The sequence below is a fragment of the Asterias amurensis genome, chromosome 10 (assembly GCF_032118995.1).
Source record: "Asterias amurensis chromosome 10, ASM3211899v1".
Classification (NCBI taxonomy): domain Eukaryota; kingdom Metazoa; phylum Echinodermata; class Asteroidea; order Forcipulatida; family Asteriidae; genus Asterias; species Asterias amurensis.
This window is the reverse complement of record NC_092657.1, coordinates 10245369-10271324: the sequence shown is the minus strand read 5'-3', so window position 1 is coordinate 10271324 and position 25956 is coordinate 10245369. Positions and strand designations below refer to the sequence as shown.

Sequence of the window (25956 nt, the reverse complement as noted above, 5' to 3'; positions counted from 1 at the left end):
TATCAAGTGAGAAGACTGGTCTTTGACAATTACCAAATGTGATATGTGCCTTTAAAGGGTCTATGTACTTTTTGTAGGACAAAAAACACAGCGTCCACATATTTTAGTAGAAAGCTTCCCTGAAAATATTACATGCTTGGGTGCTGTAGTTGTGGAGTAAAACAATGTCATGACAATAATGTTTGTCTCATGGGACGAAAATGTTGAGCTTTGAAAAACGTATTTTCATGACAATGTTTTACCCCTTTCTCAAAAACTACATCACCTCAGTAAGTAATATAAAGGGAAGCTTTCTACTATCATTATCTTCAAACCCTGTAAGTTTAATGTAAATCTGTGGACATTTTGAAAAAATACCCAAACCCTTTAATAGGTTAACAACCACAAAATCAAATGTAAGCAAGTTTAATGAAATATGGCCCACGAAAAATGTAACAAGACCCAGGCTGAAGAAAAAATAAAAATTTTAATTAAAATGTTGATTAATGATGTGTGCACTGTGGGCTAAACCATCAAGAATATGTCCAGCGTATCGCACCTGCTCCTCAGTTTCTTCTACTTTTTCAATTTCCTCACGCTAACCAAACAACTTGGCGAGGTTGTGCAAGATGCAACATGCCTTGATGATTCTGCAAGCTCTCCTTGGTGACACTCGTAAGCCAAGAGACAGACATGTAAATTTCTTTTTGAGCTGGCCAAATGTCTGCTCAATCTTGACTCGGGTTCTTCTGTTACATCTGTAAGTGACACTATCATTACATTAATCAGTTGTACCTTATGAAACAAATATTTCAGATGCAATCAATTAGTTGTTTGTCGTCACATTTGTGTCCTTAAGCAAGACACTTTACCATCATTTTATCCTTCCGATGGGACGAAAAGCCGTTGGACCTGTGTAATGTAACTCATGTAAAAGAACCCAGTGCACTTATCGAAGAGTAAAGGGGTTACATGGCCGTGGTGTTTCTGACTTGATTGGCAGTACATTGTGCCACAGCACCTTGTCAACCATTACATGGTGATATTTATGCAAAAGGAGTAGATCTCATCATTCAAACTTAGCTACAAACATTATTTTGGAAGATTTGAATTGTCCACCAAGTTTAAACAGTTAAAACACAAATTCTTTAATAATAATATTGCCATACCTGTTGTAATTCCTTTCAGCATTGTTTGATCTGGCATCTATTGGAGTTATCAGCCATGGCCGAATCGCATACCCGCTGTCACCAATCAGCACTCCTTGAAGTCTGAAAAAGTTTAAGTTCATGGACTAATATTTCAGGAGAAGTCTTTCACCATTACCTTCTGTAAACCCTGTAAATTATGTGTAAACATGTGAACTTTTGGTTTTTTTCTGAACCGAAAGGGTCCAATGGCTTTAAACAACATAATTGTATGATGCAATCTAAAATGATTGACCAGTCAGAGACTGTCCATTTTCTGTTTCTGAGAGCACAGCACCTATTTATGTGGTAGTCTTCAAAATCCATTTGGTTCAGCAGTGTAATTGTTATTTGACATTTTTCTACAATTAGGTGACAAACTAACCTGCCGTCATCCAACATGTCACCAATAACACTCCCATGGACGATTGCACTGTTGTTGGTGCTACCTGGCCACCTGGCTACAACATTGATGATCCTGCATTCTGCATCACAGATCACCTGAACATTGATGCTGTGCCATCCCTTTCTGTTGACGCAGAGACGCTCTGCTTCCATCAGTGGAGCCCCAAAAAGCCGGATGAGGCTCCCATCAACGGCCCCCACAAACCAGCAATATTTTGACAATCTTGTTGGGCCTTGATGATCTGTTGCTGGCTAACCGGGAACTTGATGACCGTATTGTCCAGTCTACAAATAGCATGCCAATAATGTGAACGATTCTGCACACAGAAGCAATGCTGACATCATGCAGGTCACCGTGCACTGAGTAAAATGTGCTCGTTGCATAGAATTGTAGTGCAACAGCTGCATCTCTGCAGAAACTGCATTGCTGCGCAGTGAAAAAAATACATAAACTATAAAAAATATGTGATTTGATTTAAAAGTGTTTCAATTAAAACACTATGATCTTTAAAGAATCTATTAGTTTATAAAATTTAGTAAATGAAAAGCATTCTTTCTAAATCAACACCTGACTGTACTTGGGTAACGTGAAAAATACTATGTGTTTAGTCACCATAAATTCTGCCTAGTTTTTAAGAGATAAAACATTGCTTGCAACAAACTTTGAAAAAAAACATGTTACTAATACTAGATTCACACTGGCCCCTCGTCATCAGGCTTGCTTGATGGTCTGAGTGTTTAAAACAGTCTCATCTAGTTGTGAGTTCGAGTCCCACTAGAGTTGTCCAGTAAGTTCTATGGATTTTTTTCTGCAGGACTCAAAAGCACAGACTATACTTACTTGTTTCCCCGAATGCAAATACTACATCATTTCAGGAATTTATGAAGTTGGCACACTATGATTGATGAATGGCTGTATTTATTGATGTATGCGTTGTTTTGCCAAAGATTATATATATAAGTATTTATTAATTAAATAAAAATAGGTTTATATCGTGAAAACTGCTCGTCTGCATTTTATTACATTATCATCTCCCATTCTCCCTTATCGCCAGCATACTGTGGCGGTCTCTCTCTCGACGGCACACCCGGCTTGCCTTCAGTCGACTCAACGAGCGGTAGTTGAATATAACTTGAGGGACAGGTCCGTTTTGTGGCAGTCTACCACCGGGCGCTCTAAGCTCCTCCCTAACCTACACACCTAAGACACCTCCTCACACCCAGCGGGACCGATGATGGGGTTGACTCAGTTACATAATTATTAGAAAACACAAGAGTTGTACCTTTCACTTCTTTTATTACCTACCGGAACCTTCAAAATAGGATGACGCCTACATATGTATAATTACTCCTAGTCAGGTGATTTCACGTTAGTACAACAGCTATGATTGTTTATTGGTAAATAACTGAATTACTGGCAAGAATAAACCTTCAACACGGGAGGAGTACGAAATAATAAACACTTACGGGAACTGTACAGCCTGTAAGGATCTTAGTAAGGACGGATGCGTCGGCACGCTAAAACAATGGTGCTCACACAACGCGAACCAGACAAGCAAGACCCCGTTGCCGTCACTGACTCGTGCTAATATACCCCGTGCGGCCCGGACAGTGGACGTTCTACACGCCCGCGTCTTCAACAGTTGAAGACGTCCGGTTACCACTCCAGTATATACTATGGGATATAACTTACGGAAAGAGGGCGCCCTATATTTCGCTACAATACTTTAATTTAATCTTACTAAACGTTACAATTGAAATGAAATGAATAAATGTTTGGGTCTGTAATACCGGCTTTTCTATTACTGTATAAAAAAGGGTTTTCCAGACCATCCATGGAAAGACAGCGTTTCCTTATAGTATACTATCTATAAGTTAAACATAGTTATAAAAAATAGGCATAGCAGACAATAGTCGTTAACTACATACATTACAATTGATTTAAAGAAACTCCGTCCCTAAAGATTCATAGCACTGAATTTCTCATATAAGACGTCTTAGTATTATTGTATGAGTAGTACATGCACATGATGTATCTATGTAGTACGAACATATACTATTAAATTAGTTATTGATAATAAAATAACGACAAAACCATGGAATATAGGATCTAGCTTCATTTAGTTTATGGTGCGTTGTGTGTCGATGTCATGGCATCAGTAAAAAAATCCCCTCGATCCATTGCCTTGGTTTTCTTAAACTTGGAAGAAGAGACAAAATTTAGACTAGAGGTCAACGTCAAGGCTGACGCGTGTACAAAGATGTTGGGCCATATATATATTGGTACCCGAACGTAAACACATTCATACAGGCTGACATGTTAAAAATAAAACTTGTGTTGGGAAACAAATGGTGGCACTATACAATAAATAACACAGTTTTACTTTGCACACACACTAGCCACCACCGTCCGTCCCCCGGATTCACGTTGTGGGCGGTCGGATACTGTGCCTAGTCCTCAACCAAAGGGTTGTCATTATTGATTAAGGCCTACTAAAAAACTTGGGAAAATATGGGAGAAACTTCAGCAATGCTCCTTCATTGTCCTTACTTAAGTTATATAATTACCTTTGTAACGCGCTCTAGCTCGACCCTTTCCAACAAGCGAACAATACCATTTCTGGTGAACCGGTATCGCTTGTAAATCTCGCTATCGGTGAGTGCGTCGAGGGGATTTCTGTGGTCTCGGAACAGCCTTTCTCTCCGTAAGGCGCGTCTCACTTGTGCTTCAAAGAGTAGCATTAAGGCCATCGTTTGTTTGTTTGAGGTAAGACACGAGGCTTTATTTCATGTTATTTATTAAGATTACGACGACTCAGTTGGTCGTCGTAAGTTACAAGGTACTATAGCTTTGTCAAGAAGTTTGCAAAGCATTGAATGCATCGCAAGTTTCGTGAAATCGTTCACAAGATGTGTCGTAAACTTGCGACAGATATACATAGCAACTAGAGTAACGATGTATCGCAGCGCTTCGTGAAATCGACAGCTGGTCTCGTAAGCAGTAAATTGACAAGTGACCTGGGATCTGTAATAACTATAAACAATAAACAATAAACCTAGCAACAACTTGAACTTCCCGCTGCCAAACCCCGCTAAAAAGTACGCCAAATTATGCGCGGCACTGTGCGCTATTATTGCAGTGTGTTGTAAAAGCGCCTTAGAAGATAACCCGCGCCGCTCATTTAAAAAGCCCAAATAACGCCAAATACTGCGCAGTAAGCACTCTGAGAAATACGGAAGCGCCCAATGCAAAATAAATACGCGAGCCCAACTGCATAGATCACTGAAGCATGCGTGCACCCAACTGTAATAAACGCTGCGGCATCCGTAGCCAGCTAAACACATGGAAATATATACACAGATGGAAAATAACAGTTATACACAAGGTAAACAATAAACAGTTAGCTAATTTCCATTACACAGCCCTAACCGAGGCCTGTTCAAAAAGGCCGAAAAAACACATAAACAAAAACACAATGAGTTTACTGCTGAGGAGAAATTATATACGACATTATATATACTACCTCCACTTCTCGATGCTCAAGAAAAATGCCAAACGCTTTAAACGCTCTTAACCAAAGCCTAAATAAAAGAACAGTCTCAAAATTAAAGTTGGATGAAATCCGCGGAAATTTAAAGTTTGAATACAAGTTATTCCTCATTTAAGTTGTACCCCCGAACGCGTTTGAGTTCACTCAATTTGCCTGTCCTATATGTCTTAATGACCCTCTCTGTAACTCTGACAATCTTCCCTGCTAAAGCCTCGTCCAAAAGACTCTTCTTAACCTTCTTGGCCATCGTCAAGGTAGTGCCATCTTCCAACTCGAACAAAATAGACTGCTGCTGTATTGGCAATTGTGGGCTGGTCGTCGCGTTAACGGCGTTTGGTGGTGCTGCGGTTGTGACTGTTGGGGGGATGTGATGGTGTTGGGGGCCTCGTCGAGAATGGCTTAACTCGGACGTTCTTTCATCCAAGGTCCCTCGGAGTACAATTCCTCCGAGAAGAAAGAAGTTCAAGGAGGCGGTCGGCGAAAGCGACATTTCGTCTAACAGCACAACTCGTCGCCGGGCAGCCACAAACTGGTGAGAGGGTTGGCCAACATTGAATTTCCTTCTGCTGAGGTCGGCGGCGGGCATGAAGTTACTACTGGCTGCAAAGTTGGCTGCACTTTGGGGCATTGGTTCTGGGTAGCTGGTGGGTTGCTGCCTCTTCTTGGCGCTTGGGGCATTTGTAACTGATTCAGTGGGTGCCCCATTGCGTCTCTGTAAACTGGCGATGCCTGGTTATGGATGCTGGCGACTTCCGCCTGAGGGGTGTGCCGGCCAGCTCATTCATATTGGAGGGATGGACCCTACCATAGTGCCTCCGAAGATTATCTCGTCTGGCGCAAATGAATTTGCACTGCTGGCAGGACCATTGCTTTGGCCCGTGGGCGGTCTTCAAATGGTGGTGCAGACTTCTCATCTGCATGAAAACTTTTGGGCACTTGCGGCATATTATAAGCCTAGTGGGATCCAGATCATCTGGAGTGGGACAAGCCATCTGGAAAACACAAAATGAGAACATTTCCTTTGTTTAACCGTTTGTTCTATCGGTATCTTACTGGTAAAAAAACGATGGCTCCCGTGGGTATCTTTCGCCCCGGTTGCCAATGACTGGTCATGGAGTGAACCTCTGACATTTGTCACGTCAAAGTTATTTGTAGGGATTGGTCCATTATCTGAGTCATTTGCAAAGGGAGGGACTTCTGTCCGCTCTCCTTTTTAGCAAAGCTATAAACCTATACAGGAGGCGTATTTACCCACTCGTCTGTCTCACATGATTGTAGCAGGCTGAGTTTATTTAAGGAGGGAGGGATTTCTATCCGCTCACCAGTTTTGGATAGACTCTCTGCTTTTAAGCAGGGTTGTTCCCCACACAAAATATCCGGTCTCAGACATTTTATTCTATGGGCAATACAAAATATTTCTCTACCCATCATTGTTCTTAAACATAATATGACGTCGCACTTAAGCTGTCATATTTCAAATTTAATAACCGTGAATTATAATCATCATGTTTAAACATCGGGCGTTTCTACTTAGAAATCGAACATTATTCGTGTACACAACAACTTGAATGTACAAACCTTCTTTTGGCTTTATAATGGGTGACGTTAACTCGCTCTTTCTTGTTACGAACTATCTTAACTATTTTACCCAAATTATGCCGGTACGGTTTTCGTCCGGGTCTTGGGGTCAGCCGTTGATCGTTTCCCTAAGACTTTCTCTGGCTTCGGATATTAAGTTAGGTACAATCTTTTGCAAAATGTCCTCTTCCCCCGCAATTGTAGCAAATTGATTCTTTGTGCTGCAACATGTATGCCTTGTGCACTTGAGACTCAGTCGTTCTATTTTGATATTGATTTCTCATTCCACTGAGTTCATGGATTTACCACTTTTTTAATTTGGCCTACTATTTGATCGTCATTCTTTTCGCTGACCCTACCGAACTTTGGTTTTCTTGCAACTTCCCTTTGAGATCCATTTTCTCAAAATGTTCTGTGGCCATTGCTGCTTTGATTGCTTCATCAAGGGTTTCAGGCCTTGCCTTAAATGTCCCTTCCCTTACCGATTGGCGCTCTATAGCGTCTGTGTAATGGGCTCGCGCAAGGCGATCTCTCCCCTCTTCACCAAATTCAGGGTAGGCAAGGATCACCAATTTTCTTACCGCCTGACCTATCTCTCTCAGGGTTTCATCTGTACCCTGTCTACGGGGCCTCAGTTCCATAAAGTACTTTTCCGCCATCTGGCCCGGTCCAAATTGGGCATCCAGTGATCTAAACAATCCCCTGTATTGTAATTTGGGTTGCCCTTAAACATTGTCACAACAGCCTAACACCTTAAGTGCCAAACTGTCACATCGATTTACAAGGAAAGTAATATAGTGACATACGCATCAAATGAACTCAAATAAATTGACAGGAGGAACACAATTCTTCTTCTTGAAATAAACCAAGTTCTTTGATAATAGAAGGGGGATTAATATTTACAGAAATTTACAGAAAATATACTTCAGTTTGTTAGGTCGTAGCCTCAAGGGGTGTTTTCTTCCGCCCTTGTTGGCCGAGGAAACCAATGAATTAGTTAAATCACTCAAAATATACAACTTTCTTCTTGGATACTTAAGGGTGCTTCTTTCAAGCCTTGGTTGAAACAATAGACTATTACAAATCACAGCTTTTCTTGTTCACGATTAACTCAAAGGTACAAATTATTTACAACTTTCTTGGATTGATTTTGACCCTATAAACAATAAACAATAAACTTTGCAACAACTTGAACTTCCCGCTGCCAAACCGCGCTATAAATTACGCCCAATTATGCGCTGCACTATACGCTATTATTGCAGAGTGTTGTCGCGCCGCTAGTTTAAAAAGCCCAAATAACGCCAAATACTGTGCGGTAACCACTGTCAGAAATACGGAAGCGCCCAATGCAAAATAAATACGCGCGCCTAACTGCATAGATCGCTGAAGCATGCATACGCCCAACTGTAAAAAACGCTGCGGCAGCCGTAGCCAGCAAAACACATGGAAATATTGTGACGCAACTTACCCAACACTAGAGGGCGCACGACTAGCTACGGGCTATAAAAGCCGTGAGCGGAACAGTCGAGCTTCTCAGTCGGCTCTCAGTCCCCCACGCAGGTCATAGTCAGTTCGTCGTATAGTTGGTGTATCCAGCACGTCCAAGGGGTATAATTAGGTAGGCACGGGCGGAGCGGACGGCGTGCTGCACGGTGGGTGAAGTCGGGCGCTGGTCACCGAGGGAGATCCGAGGACTCAGAGCCGTAGAGGGCGGGCATCTAGGGAGCTGCACTATCATGCAATTGAGGCGTACGCACGACGGACCCCTCCGACACCATTGCCTCTTATTGATGAACAACAGGCTATTGTGATTGTAGGGATTACACTTATTCAACAGGGGTCCAGTTAATACAAGAAGGATTGCATAATAAATAGTTGGAACAGTAATATATATGTCTCTGTGTTTTTATAATGTCAGTCCATTGTCTGTCCCTGAAGGCTGAGGCGCGGGTGAGTGCAGCTACGCGTATAGGCGGTGTATTTCATCCAAAACGGACCTACCTTTCCCGACTGCTCGATTGGTAAGGGACCAGTTCCGCCACAATATATACACAGATGGAAAAAACAGTTATACACAAGGTACACAATAAACAGTAAACTAATTTCCGTCACAATAATAATAATAATAATAATATTAATAACAATGCAACAAATTTAAAAAGTACACAGGGTACAAAAGGTAAAATCATACTGTATACATCACAACAAGAAATGCATTGATTAGTCTAAATACAAATAATTAAAAGACTAGTTATATTCAGAATTAAAAATATAAGTCTTAAGTCTACATTTAAAAACAGCTATGGAGTTCGAATTTCTTAAGTCTGCGAGGAGACTGTTCCACAGCTGTGGTGCTACCCGGCAGAAATGGGTGGGTGTTCCTGTTTTAAAATTATAGATATTAATTTTATTAAAAAAAAAAAAAAACAGAAAGGTGAGCGTGTTAACCAGTGACTGCCAGCCAAGTCAGATTTTGGTCATGTTGGTACTGCTGAGTAGTAGACTTCCTTAGGCCAAACAAAATAAATGTTGTGTTTACGGTAACGGCCCTAAAAAATTCCAGGTAGGTAGGTAGGAAAATAATTTTATTTTGTAATTTTATTTTTATTTTTAAGTTCTTGAATTTTGAGTTATTTGTTAATATTTTAAACCCGTTACCATGAATTATACTAACCTTGTTCGACTCATCAAGTTATAAACCCTCATGTTGGAAAGTGGTAAAATATAAAAGTTTATAAGTTGTTTTAGAAAAAACATAACATAGGTCAAGTTGCAAGCGCTTTAGAAGTTACAAGGAAACTTTTTATCTTACCATTAAATCAGGGCCATGTTTTAAATGCTGACATCAGTTTTACCAACTTTCAATTTGAGGTGTGGTTATTTTGTTCACATTTTTCATTCCATTGTTGTACACTTACTTGCACTTTACCCAGACTGACGAACCTCCGGTTTGCTAGGTGAAAATGATGTCACTCAGTCACTCAGTAGGCTCAGTGGTGCAAGGTGTACCATAACATTAACAACAGAGCCGAAACTCACAACTCACATTTTCCCCAAAATAATATAGCAAAATGAATAAACACTTTTGAGGGTCAAACTTATTATTTTGAATGTCAGCCTGATCTGATCTGAATGTGTGTTGTGAGTCTCTGGGTAGTTTAAATATACTTCAAAACAACTCAAAAGCTTCCCGATGGCCAGTTCAACTAGTGTCTGATGGGTAATCATACTCCGAAGAAACAAATCACTAATAAAACAACAATGAAAATTGGAATTGAAAACTTGAACTGTATGTTTTATTTCAACGGCAGAATCACTTGTCTACCATAACAAGTTAACTGCAGGCGTCTATCTTTGTTTTTATCCACTTTCAGAAACTGATTAGAATATGTCTTCAGTTATTACAAGTCAAATGTTTTTTTGTCATAAACGGCGAACCTTTTTCTTCTTGTCCAATTATTTCAGAGGACAATCAATTTCAAATTTTCTGTGGCCCAAAACATGTGGCTCATATTGCTAGACTTAAGCATGGTCACATTTTAATACTTGCAAAGTAACTAGCAAAAAAAAAAGGTTTCACGCAATGTGGCATGATTCTTTGAAAACTGATACAAAAGCTTACAGGCCTAGCATTTCCTGGGTCCGTAAGGACGACGGCGCTGAAACTAATTAGAATATGTCTTCAATTATTACAAGTCTGACAATGGTTTTCTTGTCATAAACGGTAAACCTCTTTGTCCAATCATTTCAGAGGACAACAAATTACAAATTTTCTGTGGCCCAAAACATGTGGCTTTATATTGCTAGATTTAAGCATGGTCACATTTTAATACTTGCAAAGTAACTAGCAAAAAAAAGTTCGACATCGTGCCAGTCTCCACATTGGGACGTCGAACATTGAGCACAAACGTGATAAAAGTTTGGCCCATGGTGATCTTCGAAAATATTGAGAAATGTCTTGCTGACATCGATGTTTACTAGCTTCAACTTGGTTGGCTGATGGAGGCACTTTTCTGTTTTCAAGCTAAACAATTTGTTCATGTTACCGCACGAAGAACTGCCTGACGTCGACGCCATGTTTTGATGCAGTTTTCATTCGCAGTCTGTCCGTAGTGTAAAACGTGTTGTAAACGTACGCGGCCGGTCACCCACGTGCTGTACACCACTGACAGCTACACCATGTTTTGTTGTGGTGTCCAATATGCGGCCGGCTGCCAGGGGCCCAATTTCGTTTCGTGCTGTACCACTGACAGCTAGCTGTACTGTACTGTTGTACCGTGTTTTGTTGTGGTGTCCAATATGCGGCCGGCTGCCAGGGGCCCAATTTCGTTTCGTGTGACATTGGATCGCCCCGAAGTACGCTGTGAACACAGCGGGTGCGTCGGGGCCGGGCATCGGGTGGCGCGTGCACCTTTCACAGAAAAAATTGTGGCAGTACAGTAAGCTAGGCTAGGCGTGGGCCGGGTGCACAAGTTTTGATATAATGCATTATTACACTGGTAAGTCGTAATAAACAGTTTTAAAGTGAGGCAACATGTTAAAATTCTCATTTTAAATTTTACCACGTCACAAAATATTTAGAAAAATGTTTTGAGGTCGGCAATTCGGCCGCAAAAAATTCAGGTCGGTCGGGTTACCGTAAACACAACATTTATTTTGTTTGGCCTTATTATTTGAATGTTCATACGTTTAGACATGATGATAATTATTTACTTGTCTAGTGTAACTATAGTAATTTAGCTGATGTGATTAATTTATTCTGAACCAATTTTGTCTTCAGATGTCTTCAACAAATGTGAATGTCTTCGAAGTCTAGCTTGAAGAGGATCCACCCAAGTAGCTTCTGCTATAACGGATACCAACAGCATCGTTGAATTGTCCATTATACATGTTACTGATGATATGGACAGGATCTCTACAAGAGTGCAGCGTGGACACTTCTTTAAACTATCCCTGTTCAACATGCAACATGTACCTAACAAAAAAGTCATCAGACTCCCAGAAAAAAAAGGTAACAAATTATATAAACAAATGTGGCGGCAACAAACCAGAACATTGTTTCAACTTTCAATTCCACAAACTCAAAACCAACTTTTTGGTTTTTCAATGTAAATTATTTTACACAACAAAGCTAATAAAGCTATTTCGCGTCGACATCAGTTCCATCTTTCAACTGTCGTCAAAAATTTCTTTCAAGTTCATATTTTGTCTAACTGTACAAGAAGAGATGGGGAAGAGCAACCACCGTTTACAAAAATTAAACATTGTTATTGGCAGTACCAGTGACATTGTTGTACCTTACAAACAAGAAAAATTGAGAATTTGGTGGGAGGACAGCAACAATGGTCGACACATCCGAAATACTTATTGATTGATATAGATGTAGTTAAACCTTACATTCCAGAACTGAATGACTTTCATGTACAAAGACTTCGTGTAAAAACGTCTTAACTTACAGTTTGTTGTTCAGGATATAATCCTTCTCCAGCTGCTATGTGCAAGGCTCTGAAATGGGCAGCTCATCAGTGGTCAAGGGGTTATAAACTTTAGACTACAGGACAAGGAGTCTCTAAATTTCAATGCACATTACTTTGCGTTGGCAATACCAATTTAAACAAACAGTTGGAACAAGTGACAATAAGAACTAGACATTAAGTGTTTGTGAACAAACACGAAGCTGTTCCGTGTTGTTTTGCTTGGATTATGTGCTTCATTGCCCAAGGAATATATAACTGAAAAAAGGTTTCAAAAAAGTTGTGTAGCTCTTGTTATAAAGTCTTACTTCCCGGTTGACACGTAAGTAAAGGTCAACATGGGCCCACAGCTACCAAAGATTAACCTGCAATGCCAAGGAGACTATAAAATCGGTTGTGTAGATTTTGATATATAGTCCCACTTCCGGTTGACCCAGAAGTAGAGGTCAACTTGGGGTCACAGTTTTCCAAAGCTAATATCTATTGCCTTAGAGTCTATAACTGAAGTTTGAACATTAGCTTTTTACTTTTTTAGATATGGGCTCACTTCCGGTTGACCCGGAAGTAAAGGTCAACATGGGGTCAAAGTTGTTTCAAACTAATCGTGAATGCCCAAGGAGTCTATAACTGAACAAAAATTGATAATCTGTTGTATAGTTCTTGAGATATGGTCCCACTTCCGGTTGACCTGGAAGTAGGGGTCAACTTGAGGTCACGGTTTTTTAAAGTTAATATTTTATGCCTAAGGAGTTTATAACTGAAAATATTTTGAAAATCTGCTTTAAGGTTCTTGAGATATGGTGACACTTCCGGCTGACGCGGAAGTAGAGGTCAACTTGAGGTCACAGTTTTTTCAAATTATCTCCAACCCCCCAAGCAGTCTTTAAGAATAAACAGTTGAAATGTCGGCCGAAAAGTTCTTGAGATATGATGCTGCAAAGATTTCCTAATTAATATGCAAATGAGGGTCACTGGTGGTTAATTATTAAAGAATTTTAATATGTTTTATGATAGGAATTAGACTAAACATCCTAGAGCTTCCATTTTATATTATTTTACGTGTTTAAAAACACATAATTAATTTGTAGGATACTCCTTTATTTTCCTACTCCTGCCGATAGGGGGCGCTTATGAGACATTTCAATTGCACGATTTCTGCACGGTATTGTCTGTATCTGACTCTGTATTTGTATGTGTACGTCGCAGAGCCCAAAACTGTCATAAAATGTCAAGTAATAATTTCCCCTATAGAAAACGGCCCAGTTTTATGGCTCTGTCTGCTTCAACCAAACTCTGCCCATTTATTATACAACCATCCATTCTATTACTGTGCAGGCGCTGAAATATCTGTGCAATTAGTTCAAAGCAAAGATTACATATGATAAGTTTCCCCGCGCACAAGCAAAAATATCCCTGCTAAGCTGTGAAATATGCGAGCTTAGAAAAGCACACAAAAGAAATCCCTGCTATAACGGGTCTATTTCGCTTGATGTAAGCGCAGAATTCAATTCTTCTGCAGAGCACTGAATCTTTTTCATTAAGCAAATTCCAATCATGACTCGACTAGTCGCACCTCAAACCTGACTACGACACTTGTCAAGATAAAATACGGATTTTCAATATTTGTGCCGCTATGTGCCGCAAAGGCAATAATAATTATGTTGCGAATGGGTGTGACTAGTGAATTTTACTACTCGACTAGTCGCACCTCAAACCTGACTACGACACTTGTCGAGATAAAATACGGATTGTCAAGATTTGTGCCGCTATGTGCCGCAAAGGCAATATTAATTATGTTGCGAGTGGGTGTGACTAGTGAGTTTTACTACTCGACTAGTCGCACCTCTAACCTGACTACGACACTTGTCAAGATCAAATATGGATTATCAATATTTGTGCCGCTATGTGCTGCAAAGGCAATATTAATTATGTTGCGAATGGGTGTGACTAGTGAATTTTACTACTCGACTAGTCACACCTCAAACCTGACTAGGACACTTGTCGAGATAAAATACGGATTGTCAAGATTAGTGCCGCTATGTGCCGCAAAGGCAATATTATATTTGTTGCGAATGGGTGTGACTAGTGAATTTTACTACTCGACTAGTCGCACCTCAAACCTGACTACAACACTTGTCGAGATAAAATACGGATTGTCAAGATTTGTGCCGCTATGACGCAAGGGCAATATGGGCAATATAAATTATGTTGCGAAAAGTAGTAAGCAACAGAACTGGTTCACCAAACAGGTAGTCGGGACAAATTTTTAATTATGGTGCGAATGGGTGTGACTAGTGAAATTTACTAATCAACTAGTCGCACTTCAAACCTAACTATGACACTTGTCGAGATAAAGTACAGATTCTAAAGATTTGTGCCGCTATGCCGCAAGGGCAATATTAATTTAAGCAACACAACTGGTTCACCAAACAGGTAGTCGGGACAAATTTTGTAGTTGATGTGTGGACACGATTATAGCGGGAGTAGAGAAAATTAGTAGTCGCGACTCAAATAAGAATTTGTAGTCGCGACTTTAACACTAAGCACACTAGTCGCCCCTGCCTACTTTTGTCTCAAGTAAAGCACGGTTTTTCCTGCGAATGCAAATCAAATTTTTAAGTCACTGTTTTCGCAGTGAAAGTTTCGCAGGATCGAGTTGAGCACAATTAGTCAACTGTAGCAAATTTTTGTATGCGAATTGTGACGTGAAGAACACATTCCCCGCTAAGCTGTAAAACACGCTTAGCGTAAGCACAGTTCCCTGATTACGTAAGCGCTGCGATTTTTTCCTTTAAAAGCCATTAGCCTAGGACCAAACTACATAATAGCTTTTTAAACACAAAAGCAGCTTAACCATGCCTCATGTTCAAGTTGTGAATCCAGATGTTCTGCTCAATTTCTGCAATTTTTGTAAAGCAAAGTGTTTTCCCTGTTTATTATAAGCAGCTCTATAAAACTGAGCCACTCAACCACCAGAGAAACGTCACCATAATAAAATCTCTGCTTTTGTATTCCTGTCAAAGAGTTTTTGTTTGTCATGGTCTAATTTCCGAACGTAACGCGAAATATTGGAGTTAGTTTAGGCAAATGTTCCCCGGCGCGAACAAGGTGACTTTACCCGTAAATAAATCCAAATCCCGGGCGGTCTATTTTCGTTGTCCACGCTCGTCGCCTGAAATGAACCCGGTCCACGACGCACCATGCTCAGGCTTGTCAAATTTTGGGAACAAGTTTAGACTTGTGCTAGTCGGTGACCGTAAGAAATCTTTGTATATTGAACAAAAAAACGCAATAACACCGGTCGAAAATGGGATAAGGACTTGGTCAAGTCAACAATTTACAATTTTGATTATTCAAATCAAGTTTTACGCCGTACCCATGATCTTTGAAAAATCTTCCCCGGAAAAACCGGTTTTTAAAAATAGTTACACTGTTTCTATAAGTTCTGATGCTTTTAAAATGACCATCAATAAAATATATCTTAATCTAAAGCAGTTTTGGGAAGTGTACAACATGTAATTTAATTTTAATCGAATAAATTATGTTTCCGAAAGCTGGGTTTGTTTACACTTCAAGAGCCATTGTGTTTGTGCACAGACACAAAGCGTGCAATATATGACGTCATGGTGACGTCGTCCAGATTTTTATGTCGGAAATCACATTAACAGGACCTGACTAGTGTATAGCTGAAAAAAGTTTCAGGATCGGCGGTCTACTTTTTGAGATATGGTGTTAACTTGGTTTGCTAATTAAATATTCACAAGCTTAATTAAGGCTTATTAGTTAACAATTTTACATTTTTTTACGATAAGAATTAAGCTTATGTTCTAAGCTTCAATTTGGTATAACAAACTCACTCTTTCGTATTATGGTTTAGGAGATTAGGCTGCCGCAAAAACGTGTACAAACGCTATGGGATTTAGGGAGAAACAAAGAAGAATGATAGTGATAGTGATAGTGATAGTGATAGTGATAGTGATAGTGATAGTGATAGTGATAGTGATAGTGATAGTGATAGTGATAGTGATAGTGATAGTGATAGTGATAGTGATAGTGATAGTGATAGTGATAGTGATAGTGATAGTGATAGTGATAGTGATAGTGATAGTGATAGTGATAGTGATAGTGATAGTGATAGTGATAGTGATAGTGATAGTGATAGTGATAGTGATAGTGATAGTGATAGTGATAGTGATAGTGATAGTGATAGTGATAGTGATAGTGATAGTGATAGTGATAGTGATAGTGATAGTGATAGTGATAGTGATAGTGATAGTGATAGTGATAGTGATAGTGATAGTGATAGTGATAGTGATAGTGATAGTGATAGTGATAGTGATAGTGATAGTGATAGTGATAGTGATAGTGATAGTGATAGTGATAGTGATAGTGATAGTGATAGTGATAGTGATAGTGATAGTGATAGTGATAGTGATAGTGATAGTGATAGTGATAGTGATAGTGATAGTGATAGTGATAGTGATAGTGATAGTGATAGTGATAGTGATAGTGATAGTGATAGTGATAGTGATAGTGATAGTGATAGTGATAGTGATAGTGATAGTGATAGTGATAGTGATAGTGATAGTGATAGTGATAGTGATAGTGATAGTGATAGTGATAGTGATAGTGATAGTGATAGTGATAGTGATAGTGATAGTGATAGTGATAGTGATAGTGATAGTGATAGTGATAGTGATAGTGATAGTGATAGTGATAGTGATAGTGATAGTGATAGTGATAGTGATAGTGATAGTGATAGTGATAGTGATAGTGATAGTGATAGTGATAGTGATAGTGATAGTGATAGTGATAGTGATAGTGATAGTGATAGTGATAGTGATAGTGATAGTGATAGTGATAGTGATAGTGATAGTGATAGTGATAGTGATAGTGATAGTGATAGTGATAGTGATAGTGATAGTGATAGTGATAGTGATAGTGATAGTGATAGTGATAGTGATAGTGATAGTGATAGTGATAGTGATAGTGATAGTGATAGTGATAGTGATAGTGATAGTGATAGTGATAGTGATAGTGATAGTGATAGTGATAGTGATAGTGATAGTGATAGTGATAGTGATAGTGATAGTGATAGTGATAGTGATAGTGATAGTGATAGTGATAGTGATAGTGATAGTGATAGTGATAGTGATAGTGATAGTGATAGTGATAGTGATAGTGATAGTGATAGTGATAGTGATAGTGATAGTGATAGTGATAGTGATAGTGATAGTGATAGTGATAGTGATAGTGATAGTGATAGTGATAGTGATAGTGATAGTGATAGTGATAGTGATAGTGATAGTGATAGTGATAGTGATAGTGATAGTGATAGTGATAGTGATAGTGATAGTGATAGTGATAGTGATAGTGATAGTGATAGTGATAGTGATAGTGATAGTGATAGTGATAGTGATAGTGATAGTGATAGTGATAGTGATAGTGATAGTGATAGTGATAATATAGCGATAATATAGCGATAACGATAGCGATAACGATAGCGATAACGATAGCGATAACGATAACGATAACGATAACGATAACGATAACGATAACGATAACGATAACGATAACGATAACGATAACGATAACGATAACGATAACGATAACGATAACGATAACGATAACGATAACGATAACGATAACGATAACGATAACGATAACGATAACGATAACGATAACGATAACGATAACGATAACGATAACGATAACGATAACGATAATGATAATGAAAACAATACCTGTTCCGACGGACGGTCGGAACAGCTAATAACTTTGAAGAAATGGATGTCATATAATTCAACAAGAAATTGTACGAAACATTGGTGATAGCCAATATGCAGGGAAAAAGCCACGGAGGGATAGAAACCACTGCTTAAAGCTGAATATTTAAAAATACTCAATAAATGTTCGGCAATGAAACAGCGTCCTCTGTTGCCATGAAAGAAAAACTCGACACCAAATACTTGCTCAATCTAAACAAGTTTAACACCTTTGGATAGATATGATCAAGGGCTATCCTCTCGTATCAAACTTAGTGTTGTGGGGATTTTCAAAGCGAGTTGGGGTGGTTCTGAAAAGAACCGTTGGGTTAACTCGACGTCTCGATCAGTATGCTCTAATCGTCTGATTAGACTGCTTTGGGTCATCTATACCCTCAGTCACCTAGGCCCCACACCCTCACTGTCCCCTGTGCTTGTTCCTACTGACACGGTTCAGTGAGCACACACCCCCCACACAACCCCCAAGGCTCCACAACAGGTTTCACCACGCATCATCGAGTTCACTTCCCGCCTACATTTCCCGCCTTCGTGCATCACCGCTTATCCACCGCCTAGTACTTAGGCAGCATGCAGCATCAGAGTCCAGCATTCTCCAGAAGACGATCAGAGCATACTGATCGAAACGTCGAGTTAACCCAACGGTTCTTTTCAGAACCATCCCAACTCATTTAGAGATTGTTATTACATGGTGTTACCGCAAACTCTTCTATATGTTAAATATTGAACAAGAAACTCACCAAGGTCTGTGATATCATTATCACTGAAGTATTCCACCTTGTTGTACTTGTTGTGACAGTTGGAGAACAAGGAAAATACAGTAGAGAAGTTGTGAACAATGGTACTTGCTTTGCTCAATTTGGCTGGACAAAGTTTTCCCACTTCCACAATTACTGCTTCTGTTATTTTTTGGATGTTCATTTCCTGTGTGATTGAAAAAACAATATAGTACACAAAATTAAATGGCAAGAAGAAAGTATAAGTTAATCTCTATTTTTCATTGTTGTTTAATATATTACCTTTAGACATTTGTGTACGTGGTTTCCGACAAAAGTGTTCGAGTAGTAGGCCTGGCGTCTAACTTTTATGTCTTGTAGAGTCAGGTCTAGCCTCTTCAACAGGGGGTTGTGATGATCTTGTAGATTATCCACTTTTGTGTTTCCAAGAATTTCCTTTAATAATAAGATAAAGACAATGCTAAATTTACACATTTTAACTACTTGTGATATTTTTCGTTAATGAAGATAATTTTACAGTGTGAGGACCACATCCTAGTAACGACTGGATTGGTGGGCTGGCCACTGTTGTTTATGAACCAAACCAAAGGGACAGTTAATTAAATTGACTGTTACTTCCTTAATTTTCAGCTTTACCTGTCTACTTAATTCGTCGGTGAGGCTGCTCATCTGGGCAGTGACATCGGCCACAACTTCTGATGCATCAACACCATCATTGAGCAGAGCAATTACTGCAAGCTGCTCTTGAAGGACTTCCATCTCAACACTGATGTTACTTGCTCTTAGCTTGGCCGTGTGGACCTCAGACAGCTGGGCAATGTGCAGAGGGAATGGTCCTTCTCCAAAGTCAGTTGCACCTGCACTTGAAGTTGCAAGCTCTCCCGCAATTTCTTCTCCAAGATTCCTGCATTCTGCCTCAAACATGGTGTACAGCTTGAACCAAATACCCAAGCTGATATGTAGAGTAGGTGGGCATACCTGTGAAAATAAAGTTGTTTTTGTACAGTATTATTTAAAACGTTTAAATCAAATGTCTGTTCGCAGAAACAGGTTGCTATATTGCTAAATGCATTGATTTTCTTAAAGACAGACGATGCCTATTATATGTACAGAGAAATAAATGGTCTACCACATTCATTGCATTTTTTTAAATTTGATATTAATACATACATTGGTGATAGGGATAGAAAAGAATGGCTTGTCAATCGAGTTATTGTAGTTCTTTGCTTTCTTAGTTTGTCCTCCAGAAGCCAGAAATTGCTCATGATCATGATGCAGGCTCTCAAGTGATCTGATGTTACAAGGATGGCGAACTGCCTTGTCGACTGCCATCTGAGCACTTGTTATGTTGCACCATATGCAGGGATGCCGACCTGAGAAGACAAAGGTACCAAACTGTCAAATTTTAAGAGAAAAATCTCACATTATGTAAGGTGGGATCAATCTTACCTTAAAAGAATATTTTGTTGTTACATGGGTTTAGGTTTAGTTAAAGTGAAGTAACACAACTTACCACTTGCACCAGATATTCCCATCATTCTGCACATAAATTCATAATCACCAAACAGATACACCATGAGCTTCTTTCCCCTGGGAATTATGTAAAATAAGTTCATGTTAAAGTAGGGTTTGAAACTTTGCATGGTTGAAATACGATATAGAAAGGTTCTGAAAAGAACCATTGGTTTAAACTCGACGTTTCGATCAGTATGCTCTGATCGTCTTCTGGAGAATCATCTTCTCCAGAAGACGATCAGAGCATACTGATCGAAACGTCGAGTTTAAACCATTCTCCAGAAGAGGATCAGAGCATACTGATCGAAACGTTGAGTTTAAGCCAATGGTTCGTTTCAGAACCACCCCAACTCATTACAGATAGTCATTACATGGTGTTACCGCAAACCTTTCTATATAAGTTCATGTTTATTACTTCCTCCGTCCAAAAGATATTTAAGTTAGGAGGCCAAATATTTGATACCAAATACCTCCATGTCATCCTCGTTATTGCTTCTATTTCGGTCTTGTACCTATCCAGGGCCATGTGGAGATTCACTGATGTGTCTGTGGCTTCAAATGCACACAGGACAATTGTGTTGTTCTTGGAGTTGGGGGCTTCTGTATTTGCTATCTCCAGCATAAATTTGAAACTCCCTCCACCTTTGTCTCCTCCAAGTTTGAGCCAAACTTCATCTTTCGGCTGACCCTGATGCCAGTACAACCTTTCAGATCTGCAGGGAAGGTAATTTCTTTTAATTTCTACAAATAAAAGATAATAAATACAAGGGCCGATAGATTTTCTTGTTAGTTGTTTTTTGTTGTTGTTATTGTTATTATTCTTGAAAACACTACCTGTGATATTCCTCCATCAGATCGATTATGTACTTTTGGAGGTCTGCTATGAAGACACAAGCAGCCGGTTTAGTAACAAGGCCAGTCTGCTCGCTACACATGAACGGTAGCCTATCCCCCTCCAAAACATCCTGCCCAACAGAGGCCTTTCCGAGCTTCCTACTTTCCTGCTCATTCGCCATCACAATCTTATACTGACGCAGCCACCTATTTAAACAGCATGAAAAAAAACAAGGTATAATTTATGTATTCGAAAAAACACACAACTTCATAGACCCCTGTACTGTTGATGTCACGTACTTGCTATTGAATTGATTACCAACGTGTCTCTGCACAGCTGTCAGAAATCCAGTACTACACCGTAGTAGAGCAAATGTTGACATCATCAGTAGAGACAGCCTACTTTGTTGGTACTTCATTACTTCACCTTCTTATACCTCACTTTTGTAGTATAAATATACAAATTATATTAACACAATGTAAGATGAGAGATGAGAAATACAAATCTTACAACTTGAGCTCTCTTAGTCCAGCCCATGAAAGCCCTAAGTCTGCTTTTAGTGCTAGTTCGTTCAATGCAGGAATGTGTATCCTCAGTTGCAGCTTTCCTAGGAGATCTTGAAGGGATTTTCTGGAGGCTGTCTTGATCAGATGTCCTAGTTGTACATCAGACTGTCCAGCGCTTATGTCCGACAGATGAGCCTTTAGGTATTTGGTGCGACGCTGGATGGTTCGTTTGTGGACATCATTGCTTGGCTTGTGAACAGTGGGAACACGCTGAACACAGGGCCTAGTATTATTTAGAAAACAAAAACAGGTTGTGGTTGTTGAAACATGTTTTTCACATAAAAGGAAACTGCCAAAGAATTGAAACGATAAGGGCAACAAATCATTTTGCTTTTTTATTGAAGTAGACAGTGAAGATTTCTTTCTTTCAGAGTTAGCGTTTGCGTTATTTAAATAAGTTGTTTATAAGATGCTCAAAATTTGTCAGTGAAATTTATCACAAAGCAATACTTACTGCCCCCTTAGTTGCTAGCCGCACTGTTCCTCCCGAGTTGACCATACATTTTTTCAGAAGGTGGGATGTCAGTTGCTGTCCCAGTTTCCCAAGTGGTGCTACATTACCGAGTAGGATGTCTTTATATGCCTCTTCATCTACTGGTATTGACGAGTCAGGATTAGAGCAAGTGTGTTCATGTGCAGTTCTTAACCAGCTACTCATCTTACACATTGTGCATTTAACCCTTACATTTTGTAGCACATTCATGAAATATTGTTTAGGGGGGTTAATTTCTTTAAGACTGAAATTGCTTTTGCATACAGTGCATTTAATAGTGCTAGATGATGTTGTGACAAAAATACTCTGCAGGCACGATAAGCAAAAAACGTGTTCACAAGTAGTCTCGACTGGTCTGGATAACAAGTTGTTGCACAACTTTCAAATAAACAGTGCATCATCAGTAGAGAAGTTCAAATTGGGGTATGGAGTGGTTGTTTCCGACAACTCATGAAACCTAGCCAACACCTCTTCTTTGTTGTTCTCTTCAGTCTCTTCTAGGTCATCCAGTCTACGGTACTTTGTTTTGGCTGGCCGACCACCTTTGTTACACACCACTCTATTGCAAACACTGCATTCACCTTTAACTGGATGAACACTCCAGTCATTGGGCATTACCCGTGATGTAGGTAGAAATAAATTAGAATAACACAGATGGCAGATAAATAGAGGATGGCGAAGACTTTCATCACTAGTCACGTCAATGTGGTACTTCACTTTAATTTTATCTGCATACTGAGAGCAGTACTTTAAAGGTGTCTTCGTATTTTTGTTCTTGAATGATTGCACCCGGTTGCCACAAACTCTGCATAAGTTTTTCAAATTGTTGATGTGATCTTCCATTGTTGAGATTACACGCTTTATGGAGTTTGATCTGAAAAGATTTTGGTAAAATTTAAACAGTTAATATTCAAAGAATTGTTTAATTATCTTAAACACATTTAGTTACTAACGCCAGTTTATTGTATCTGATGACTTGTTTGCCTTAAAGTAGTAAAATAGTTTACTTAGAGTCTTTTTGTCTTGGTGTTTAAAAAAATATGTAACAAACTTGCAGTAGAGTTGTTTTTTTAGTAAATAAATTGTGCATGTTTTCGGCCATTACTTGTTCAAAATGTTGTAAATTTTATAACTAGATGTGTTGCTTTGCAAATAAAGATATACTTCATTGTAACTTAAACATCCAGTTGACTCCTTTAAACATATGAAGTCTGTAGGTCTACTAGAAGAAAAAAACACAAATTGAGTTTAGGAATTGCTCGCTTCTCCATCCTGCCTTTTTTTTTATAAACAAATAATAACTTATTATTTTTAGGCCTACAGTACCAACATTGGTGTGTTTCATCTGATGACTTGTTAGCCTTTTAAAGTTTAATGTGAATTAAAATATGAGAAACCATTATCCGTTTCCTGGTGAACATAGTCTAAATCTAATATAAACCAGCTAACCCCAATTTCATATTTTTAGAAATCAATGTTTTCCCCTGAAAGTCTGAACGCACAGTGAGCATTTTTTTTTAATACAAACAAACACTACATTATATGGCCAGGCTATTGTGTACAAACGTATGGGCAACGCGCAACGGAATCCCCAGAAATCTTGTTTGCCGTAGTAAAACCTGCGGGGGAATCCCACCATTTTAAGACAAAGTACGGGGTTTGCTCATATAAAAAGTATCAATTAGGTAAAGGAAGGGCTAACTTCTTATATCTTACTTTCCACGTATAAAGAAAAACTCATCTTCATGTAGGAAATCCGCCTCGAAATTTCAGCCTGCGCACGTCTTGTTTGGACACAAACTTCGGCACAGATTTCCCCGAATTTCGCGGGGTTCCGTCATCGCTCAGATGTTTCTTTACTACATAAGTTGCAGACGATAAAGTTCTTCGAGATCCTATTGGTTAATTTCCTTTTTAATATGAATATTCAGTATGTAAAGGGCGTTTTTTATCAATGAAGCCAAGGCGAAATTACGCTGGAGGTCACACCTAATGAATATGCATTCTCCAATGACCTCGCTGATATTTCGCGCATGCGCGCAAACCGCGTGTCGCTCACAGGGCTTTTTATACAGCGGTGGACTAGGCAAGGCCAACTTGTCCAGTTTAAATGTAACACACATAAGGACCTCAAGAAACTAAAGTATCGAAATACTATACTTGTCCGCTCATCAGTTATACCTTCTGCAAATTCCATTCATAGTAGTTCAAACATGGCTTAAGCAAGTCGACTTTGAACTGACATGTTAAGTAACCCTAATAATGTTTTATTGCACCGAGTTGGATGCAAAAATTATGTTTATACCTTTCAAATGTAAATGTTATATATAGTTTAGTGTTTATAACATTTAGTGTCATAGCAGCCTCCCGGTGAAAAAAGGCCCTGTTAATAAAAAGTAGCCTTACAATACTTCAAATAGCTCTTAAAAGAAATTGAATTTGTTTTTCTTTTTAGATCTTTAGGGTTGAATTAAATTGTACCAATTTAAATCCCCATGAAAGTGTGTTCTTTTATAGACACTTGTTAAAGTACTATGAATAGACAAACATATCACCCCCATATAACCTGCTGATGTTTCACAATAACTTATCTGGTGATACAACATTTATAACTGTTTATCTTAAATTTTGTCTTTTGTGCCTAATTTAAAGTTTTAAAAGCATTTGTTTATTGTGCTGATACCCTGCTGAAATAGCCTGTACTCTTGACGAGTAGTTGAAGGTTGGAATACTTGCCACTGATAACCAAGAAACAACATTTGTAGCCAACGTTGGAAGATAAAAGCGTTTTCATTGGTCTTCAGCTACGATTCTAACGTCGGGACAATGTAACGCCGATGAGCAAAGTAAGTAACAATGACCTACATTAGCAACTAGCGTTGACTCAATGATTGGCTTGATAGCTCAGTTGGTAGAGCGCCGGCACGTTAATCCGGAGGTCGTTGGTTCGAGTCCCACTCAAGTCAATTCTTTGTTCAGCCCCAGTTTCCCTTTTGGTTTATATATTGATAATAGGGACACCGCCAATGTAGGGCTAGATAGCTCAGTTGGTAGAGCGCCCGCACGTTAATCCGAAAGGTCGTTGGTACGAATCGCACTCTAGTGAATTCTTTGTTAACCCCAAAAATCATTTCAAAATTTACCCAGCCAGAGTCCCTTGTGGTTTATATTGAGATCTGTTCAACAAAGACGTCGAAATGCATCAGACTACGAGACAAAGGGAACACTGCTCTGTGCCCTGCCTCTTGAAAAGAGAGATACTCAAAGACGAACTGGCCAACAAAAACGTCACTGGAAACTCTGGAGATGGAGAATGAACGTTTAGATTTAGGGGTGCCCAGGCTTGGAACAACTTGCCGCATAATGTGAAATCGCTACAGCCAAAAGAACTCAGTCAATTGTAACTCAACTCAAACAGCTCAGTTAATCCCATTTTTACTGACTTTCTTAATCCCAATTTTACTGGCTTTTGTCATTACTCCATTGAGGTTCATCTTTTTTTTTTTCGGTTTTTTTTCTGTGTAAATTTTTTAATGTTTTTATATTTAGTTAACTTCTGTAGTTTGTTATTAGCTGGGATCCATGAGAGATCAGTAAGTTTTCTTAATGAAGGGATTGAATGGACCTTCAGCCCCCGGCTGGATTTATACTGTGGCTCCGTCGACCCCAAACTAGTTAAATATTGATGCGGAGTCATATCTGACGAGTATTAGCCAAAGCTATACCTTCAGCCCTCGGCTGGATTTATACTGTGGCTCCGCCGACCCCATAGTAGTTCATGACTCAATGCGGAGTCACGGCTGTTTCGCCGCGGTACAACAGCGCCCTCTGTTGACAATTATTATCCAGCTCA

The 25956-nt window shown here is 39.3% G+C and overlaps 1 long non-coding RNA gene and 1 pseudogene across 1 annotated transcript; one reads left to right on the top strand and one right to left on the bottom strand.

The window, feature by feature from the left end:
- Positions 1–547: 547 nt before the first annotated feature.
- On the bottom strand, positions 548–4322 carry LOC139942648 (putative nuclease HARBI1; annotated as a pseudogene).
- A 15085-nt stretch (positions 4323–19407) lies between these two features.
- LOC139943196 (uncharacterized) lies at positions 19408–22792 on the top strand. The gene is made up of 5 exons (XR_011786768.1): positions 19408–19662; positions 19942–20081; positions 20730–20933; positions 21064–21278; positions 22595–22792. It is a non-coding gene; the product is annotated as an uncharacterized lncRNA (long non-coding RNA).
- The last annotated feature ends 3164 nt before the right edge of the window (positions 22793–25956 follow it).